This window comes from Hevea brasiliensis, chromosome 5, assembly GCF_030052815.1.
Source record: "Hevea brasiliensis isolate MT/VB/25A 57/8 chromosome 5, ASM3005281v1, whole genome shotgun sequence".
Taxonomy (NCBI): domain Eukaryota; kingdom Viridiplantae; phylum Streptophyta; class Magnoliopsida; order Malpighiales; family Euphorbiaceae; genus Hevea; species Hevea brasiliensis.
The window spans coordinates 99,485,933-99,494,713 of NC_079497.1; positions in this window are offsets into that span (position 1 = coordinate 99,485,933).

An 8,781-nucleotide genomic window follows, 5' to 3' on the forward strand; every position below is an offset into this window, starting at 1 on the left:
TAAGTGAATTAGAGTATTTGATAAATTTAAAAACGTAAAACTGATAGCTGATGGGTAGTTGGTATGGTATCCATCAGCTGCAGTTTTGTATCAGCTCTATTTTTAGAGTTGTTTCTCATCAGTAGGTAACTGATTTAATATTATTTTTTATTTTGACTATATTATTCTTTTTTATTTAACTTAAAAATTAATATTATTAATATTTTTATATTTTTCATTTATAATTTTAGCATTTTAATTAACACATTTCAACTTTGTTAAAATATTTTTTTATTAATAACATAAAATATAAAATATTTATTTATATCTAAAAACTTAAAATTAATTATAAGTTTTTTCTTTATCAATAGTAATAACTACTTTATTATTTTATCTATATTTTTAATGTTATTTAATTATTTTTTAAAAAAATTTAATTATTTTCTTATTTCAATAATAAAATAAATAATATAATATAATAGATTAATAATTATATATTTATTTTAATAATATATTAATTTAATAATTTTATATTTAATTTAATAATAAAATAAATAATATAATATAATATAATAAATTTATAATTTTATATTTATTTCAATAATAAAATAAATTATATAATATATATCCTTATTAGTCAATTTACACATCAACAGTAATAGCTAAATATAGTTTTATCAAATACTTAACATAAATCAGCTATCATCAGTTATCAGCTAACAGTAATAGTATCAGCTGTATTTAACAGTTAAACTAAACAGCCCTATAAATTACACAATAATCTCCTTAATAGTTGAAAATGATTAATTTAAAAAAAAATAAAAAAATTGCAAAACTCCTTTTTTCCATTTGGGGAATTTTTTTTTAATTATAATTAAGTTAGTTGAATGGGATTCTTATCATATTGAGTGGGATAACATTTTATTTTTTTAGGTTTAATTATTTAAAATTTTGTAATTCTTTTAGAGGAAAAAAATAAAAAATATATTTTTTTTATTTTTTTTAATTATAATTATACTAATTAAATTATTAAAAAAATCATATACTTTTTTACTTTTATTAATTATATCATATGTCACTTGTAATGTTAATAGAGTAATGGTTGTTGAGACAGTGGGTGTAGAATAGGCTTTGAGGCGTGATGAATCACTATCTTTAAGGTATTAATTGCCCCCACTAGATTGCTGCAAGGTTATGGCAATATACCTCCAGGATACAACAAAGCCTGAAATCTGCAGACAGCAACTCCTGAAGATTTCCCTTAAGAACTCTTTATATGAACTGAATTTAGAAAGACTAGAAGAAAAGAAGAAGAAGTAGAAGTAGTATATATGGATTGAAAAAACTCATCCATATTTATAAAGAATGAAAAGTCATGGCACATTTTCTAGATAGACACATCTGTTTATCTCTAATAGATATAACTGTTTGTGTAATAGACATGTCTGTTTATTAAAAGACACCTATACAAATAGTTGTGACTATTTGTATAGAATAGACATGTCTGTTTATTAACAGACACCTATACAAATAGTTGTGACTGTTTGTATAGAATTGACATGTCTGTCTATTAACAGACACATCTACTTGTTAATAAACACATCTGTTCGTAATTTATTTACGAAAATTACAATATGATAATTATTTTATTTCACACATATACTTGTCAAGTGCCATAATAGAATAATATATATTGAATTATATATATATATAATTCTATACATATTTCACTCTTGTCATTCCCTTATATTTTAACAATATAGGAATTTTCTCTCTATATTGTCTAACATACAAGCTATTTATAACAATCCCCCACTTAGCTTGTATTGTTAGATCCCATTGTTTCATGCATAATGAAAAGTATCTTTCGATTTAAACTTTTCCTTAGTGTAAGTACTTCAAAGTTCTAAAGAAATCATGGTGGCCTTAGCTTAAACCTAGATTCCTATTAAATAGAACCGGAAATACTACACACACGAATCAATTAGTTCGACTTAAAAAGTTCACCAAAATTTTAGCACGAATATGGCCTTGTGCTACCTCCTGTTTTCATGAACATTTACAAAAGTTATTCTCACTTTTGTTGAAGCGGCACCACTTCCTATGTCCATATAGGTGAAGTTTCCTTTGTAATAATTTTAAACTTCATTAAGAGTATAAACACTCATCCTCATTCCATTAACTTAGTACATTAAGTACTTTAATTACACTATTTACTAATGACTTGTTGTTACCCTTTAAACTTTATTTAGTAATAATACTATAAAGTAGGGTTCCCATCATTAGTAAATTTAATGGAATATTCTAAATCCTAATCAGCACTTGTACTTATGATCATAACTCTCGAGAGCCCTTTTATTAAAGGATTTGCTAGATTATTATAGGATTTAACATAAACATGGTAATAACACCATTAGAGACTAATTGTCTTACATTTTCATGTCTTAAGCTTATATATATATACTTTCAATTGTATATTTTACTATAAGCTTTAACCATCGTGATTTGACTATCACAATATAAAGAAATAGATAGCACAGGTTGTGGCCACAACTTAATATCCGATAACAAGTTTCTCAGCCATTCTACTTCTTTACCAACATTCGCCAAAGTTATAAATTCGGATTCTACCGTAGAATAAGTTATACAAGTTTGTTTCTTTGATGCCCAAGAAACAAAACCTCCAACTAAAGTGGACACCCAACCAAAGTTTGACTTATTATCCTTAGTATTACAGATCCAATTGGCATTTATAACACTTTAGGATCTCCACCATATTTGTTTCACTAGTCAACCATATAATCACATGTTTATAACATGAACTGCATAAATAATTCACAGTCTAGATTTGTACCTTATTTGCAGAAATAAATTGCTCCATAACTTGTTTAAAATGAGAGTATCCAACAATAAAGAACCAAGCTAAACTTGCACACACACACAAATGCATACTCATTTATTCTTTTATCACTTCTTACAAATGACTCGTAAGGCTCTTTTTTTTACTACTCAAAATGTACTAACCTTTTGGCCAATTAGTTCATCTCTTCATGCATGTAACTATTTAGAAGAATTGCATCTTTTCATTTAGTTACATCTTTTGGCCAAGAGACATAACTCTTTGCATGGATGCAATTCTTTTTATGCTTTTAGCACAATTGAAAACTTATCACAGAATAATCTATAGTTTATAATTTCTTTTTTAAATATCCAAAAACCCTTGAAATTTCTTTTCAATATTCCACACTAGGATTATTAGTATATCTTGACAATTTATACATTGCAAAAGCAATATCAGGAGTAGTGCAATGCATAACATACATTAAGCTACCAATAGCACTAGCACACTCAATTTGAATAATTATTCTACCAAAATTTCCAATCAATTTGTAATAAATATCATATGGAGTATTTGCTTCCCTCAATATAATGAAATTGACAAAGAGTAAAACCCCCACTATGTTATAGCTGGGTAGTTTTAGGCAGATCCCTCAAGGATAATAACCAAAATATAAATCTAGACAGTAATTTTAAAATTCTCCCAAGAATAAATTAAAGAATAATAATATTGATTGTAGGTAAAAATGAAGAGAAGAGACAAAAAAAGAAAGTTAAATCATTTTTTTTTTCAAACTGCTATTTATAAAGCATTTGCATCTCTTCAAACATATACAATAGTTCACTTTGTATCTATTAGAATAGTTATATCTATTCACTTACACCTTTTAGAATAGATACAATAGTTTACTTCAAATCTCTTATAACAATTACATCTATTTTCTTATACCTTTTACAACAGATACAATCGTTCACTTTGTATCTCTTTGAATAATTACATCTGTTCACTTATACCTTTTACAACAGATACAACTGTTCACTTTGTATCTCTTAGAATAATTATATCTGTTCACTTATACCTCTTAGAACATATACAACTGTTCACTTATACCTCTTAGAACAGATACAACCATTTACTTATACCTTTTAGAATAGATATAATCATTCTCTTATACCTTTTAGAACAGATGCAGCCATTCACTTTGTATCTCTTAGAACAATTATATATGTTCACTTATGAACAGACATAACTCTTTTGAAATGAGACAAATTTTTTTATCACTAATATTTTAACAATATCCCCACCTAGTTAGTGATAGATACAATCAATATGAATTAGGATTTATGCATACAAAAAGTGTTTTTCGACTTATGCACATAAATTTTATTACCTTCTTTAACACATTCACCATGACCTTTAGCATCATAATATAACATTATATTTCTTCTAATATAATCATGTCATTAACATAAAGACAAATTATCACATAAAAAACTTTTCACATGTAAGTGTTTCTGAATCTGTTTAAAAGAAAAGTTGTATGTGACATACAGTAATTTCTTCCTATAATCATTCAAACTAGAAGTATGATGTGCTATTATTCCTCTAATTGCAGTGATTTAGGAACTACCACTTTCAAATCCTTAAACTTTGAAATAAAGATATGCAACTCATGGACTTATCCATAACAAGCATATTATCAAGTATTTAGAATTCAAAATATTTCATAATGAGAAATTTATCCGTACCTTTTTTTTCTGTATTATATTCGAATTCTAACGAATTCCAGATTTCCTTTGGAGAATTGACAGAGGTAAACAAATCTTATAGCATATCTGATGAGTTATTGAGAATATGACCTCTGCATGGCAATTCATCTTCTTTTCCTGATATGTTTTTACCTTCTCAGTGAACATAATTTGTTCCTTAAAATGATCAAGTTTCACAAACTCTTGATTCATTACGGAAATAGCCTTAGACTCCATTGCGATTAATACCTTAAAATTGTTGAGGCAGTGGGTGTAGAATAGGCTTTGAAGCGTGATGAATCACTATCTTTAAGGTATTAATTGCCCCCACTAGATTGCTGCAAGGTTATGGCAATATACCTCCAGAATACAACAAAGCCCAAATCTGTGACAAAGAACTCCTGAAGATTTCCCTTAAGAACTCTTTATATGAACTGAATTTAGAAAGACTAGAAGAAAAGAAGAAGAAGTAGAAGTAGTATATATGGATTGAAAAAACTCATCCATATTTATAAAGAATGAAAAGTCATGGCACATTTTCTAGATAGACACATCTGTTTATCTCTAATAGATATAACTGTTTGTGTAATAGACATGTCTGTTTATTAAAAGACACCTATACAAATAGTTGTGACTATTTGTATAGAATAGAAATGTCTGTTTATTAACAGACACCTATACAAATAGTTGTGACTGTTTGTATAGAATTGACATGTCTGTCTATTAACGGACACATCTACTTGTTAACAAACACATCTGTTCGTAATTTATTTACGAAAATTACAATATGATAATTATTTTATTTCACACATATACTTGTCAAGTGCCATAATAGAATAATATATATTGAATTATATATATATAATTCTATACATATTTCACTCTTGTCATTACCTTATATTTTAACAATATAGGAATTTTTCTCTCTATATTGTCTAACATACAAGCTATTTATAACAATGGTGTTGCGATTTCAAATGTCACTTCATCACACATCAAACGTCACATTGTATTCATTATATTAGTGATAGAATACAATTAGAAAAAATTAAAAAATATATATATAATTTAATTGATAATTTAATTAGCACAAAATATCATTAATTTTTTAAATTTTTCTTAAAATTTTACTTAATCTATTTTAATTTATATAAAATTTTAAATTATTTTTAAAAAATTAATTAATAATTTGATTTGAATTAATTTAATTAATCTGAAAATACTTTAATATCAAAATACGATAAATTAGTGGTAGAAGAAATAAAAATAGAGAAATCTAAAATGACTTAAAAATAAGTAATATAAAAATATTTATAATCATTGAATATTGATATGAAATTAGTTTCGAACATAAATGAATAAATGAATGCAAAAAAGATTTATATAGTTAATTTTAATTAGTTTGAGAGACTTAGTTATTGCTGTTGTGTATATACTTTAATTAATTATGTATAACTTTTAATTAATTATATATAAATTTTATAATAAATATTTAAAGAAATTTTTTTTTTAATCTTTAGATTATATTAGGGATAACATTGTATAAAGTATTCTTAAAAATTATACTAACCGAATCTAATTAATATATTTAATACTCAAACTCATCTCAAACTCAATTATACCATTTAAATTATTTTAATTAATAATCTTCATAATATTTTATAATTAATAATTTATATTTTAAAATTCAATAATTTTAGGAGAAAGTAAAAAAAAATCTATATTTTTAATTTTTTCAACGATATTGTATAGTAATTAAATTATCAATCAAATCCTATACTTTTAAACTTTTTTAAATTATACTCTACCATAGCTCCGTTAGTGAATTAACGGGTAAAAATTGAAAAGTGAAAGATGTAATTGATAATTTAATTAATATAGGTATAATTGTAAAAAAAAAAAAATTAAAGTAGAGATTTTTTTTTAGCAATTTTTCCTAATTTTTAATGTATTTAATTTTGAACAAACCCTTTTTTTAATATTAACGAATAAGTAATTGACTTTGATGAATGTTGCCATATCTAATGTTAAATCCATCCATCAATGAAATATAATCGTATTAGATAGGTAGCTATACATCATTAAATTACACAATAATCTCCTTAATTAATAGTTGAAAATGATTAGTTAGAAAATAAAAAATTTGCCTGAACTCTTTTTTGTTTCCATTTAATGAATTGTGTGATTTAATGATGTAAGTGTTCATGATTGGGCTTTAGCTACATATTTGAAACCAAATTAATAAGTCAGTTTGTAAATAATTATAATTATAATCAAAACGATCTCACATTGCTAAGAAACGATTTTGACAAAAGGTTAATAAGTCTCTAAGTATCCTCTTTTTGTAAGTTGATTTTTAAGGATAAATTCTATCTAGATGGCCTATCCTCATATGGTTCAACTTTAGCGACACATGGTATTAGAGCCAATCCCATCTCGCGAGATCCAACACTTGAAGTGGTGATCCATGGAATGGTGGCTCACGAAGTGGCAGTCTAAAACCATTGTATAAGGATAGATAGTTTAATGTATAGAGTGCTAACCGTGACTAATAAAGCCGTGATCAACGTTTCTCACATGACTCAACCTCAGTAACTCGTGGTGCTCAATAGTTTATATCATTTAATCAGACCCATGTTTAAAAAAAAATATTAAAACGAAATCACATTTGTTTCTTACAACATCAATAATTTTCTTATTATGGAGTTCTCATAATTTTCTTACAACTCAGGATAAATGGCCCATTAGTTTCTCCAACAATTAAAAATACACCTCAATTATCAACCCTGATTATTTTATACATAGCAAGGGAGACCAACTATAACCCCTCTCATTTACATAAGGTAGTAAAACATATTTTCATTTCCTTCAAACTTGAATTTTAAGTTTCATTTGTTTGGCTGAAATTTTTTGTTAAAAATATTTTTTATATTTTTTTAATGTTTAACGCGCTCAAAAAAATAAATTAATGAAAAATAATAAAAAAAATATATCTTTTGTGAAAAGAAAAAATTAAATAATTTTTAAGAAAAATATCAAAAGAGAAAGTCATTTTTATTTTTTTAATTTTGATAAACTTATTAAAATATAAAAACACTTATACATGAACTAAATATATTATATTAATTTAACATTATAATCAAATAATTAAAAATATTTTCATATATATAAGTTATTTTTCGTGAAACAAATAAAACTCAAATTTTTATTAATTTTTATTAGTTTGTGGAACATTTACAATGGAAAAGAGATACATCTTCAAATGAAATTCTATAATCCTCAAATTCAAAATAAATAAATAAATAAATAAAAATTAGTTGAAGAGGAACAAGTGTTCAGTTCAATGAGTATGATATTAAATAAATCATCTAATATTAATAATTAATATTATCTTTAAGTATCAAGTCTGATTTAATTGAAAAAGAAATTAAAACCTTTAGTTGAGTTCTTTAATTAAAACCTTTAATTGAAATAGAAATTAGCTTAATTTTAATCGAGACATTTTAATTAAAAATTGAAAATAGAAAGTCTCCTATCTTAATTGAAAATGAAAATTGACTTAATTTTACAATTTAAGCCCGGTCTGATCTGGTTCTACGTACGAACCGTTGACAGGTCTTAATTTTGATCAGATCGGGGCCATGGCTACTTAAAGTAGTAGGAAAAACAGGAATTTTTAGAAATAATATAGCTTTATTATTATTTGAAAAAATGATTTAAACAACTTAAATATTATATTTAAATACTCACAAAATAATAAAATCGTGAGAGTCTAAAAAAATAAATAAAATTAAAATTATTAAAATAATAAACATAATTTAGCCCCACTATTAGATTAGGATGTGCATAAATAAATAAATTAAAAAGGGATTTAAATAAAATAAATGAAAATACTAATAAAATTAAACATATAAATAATAAGTAAAATAATACATTCTAATAAATATTTAAATTTATCAAAATAAGTGATGAAACCTTTTATTCCAAAAAATAATTCAATTTTCTATTATTACACATTATATATATATATATATATATATATATATATATATATATATATATATATATATATATTGACAAGATTGGGAGTTAAAATTTAACTTGAATTAATCATGTATAAAGTAATTTAAATATTTTAATTGATTATAAAGCAGTGACTTTAAGTTAAGAATGTAATTTTAAATAATTTGAAAATAATATTTAAAAATAAAAAAA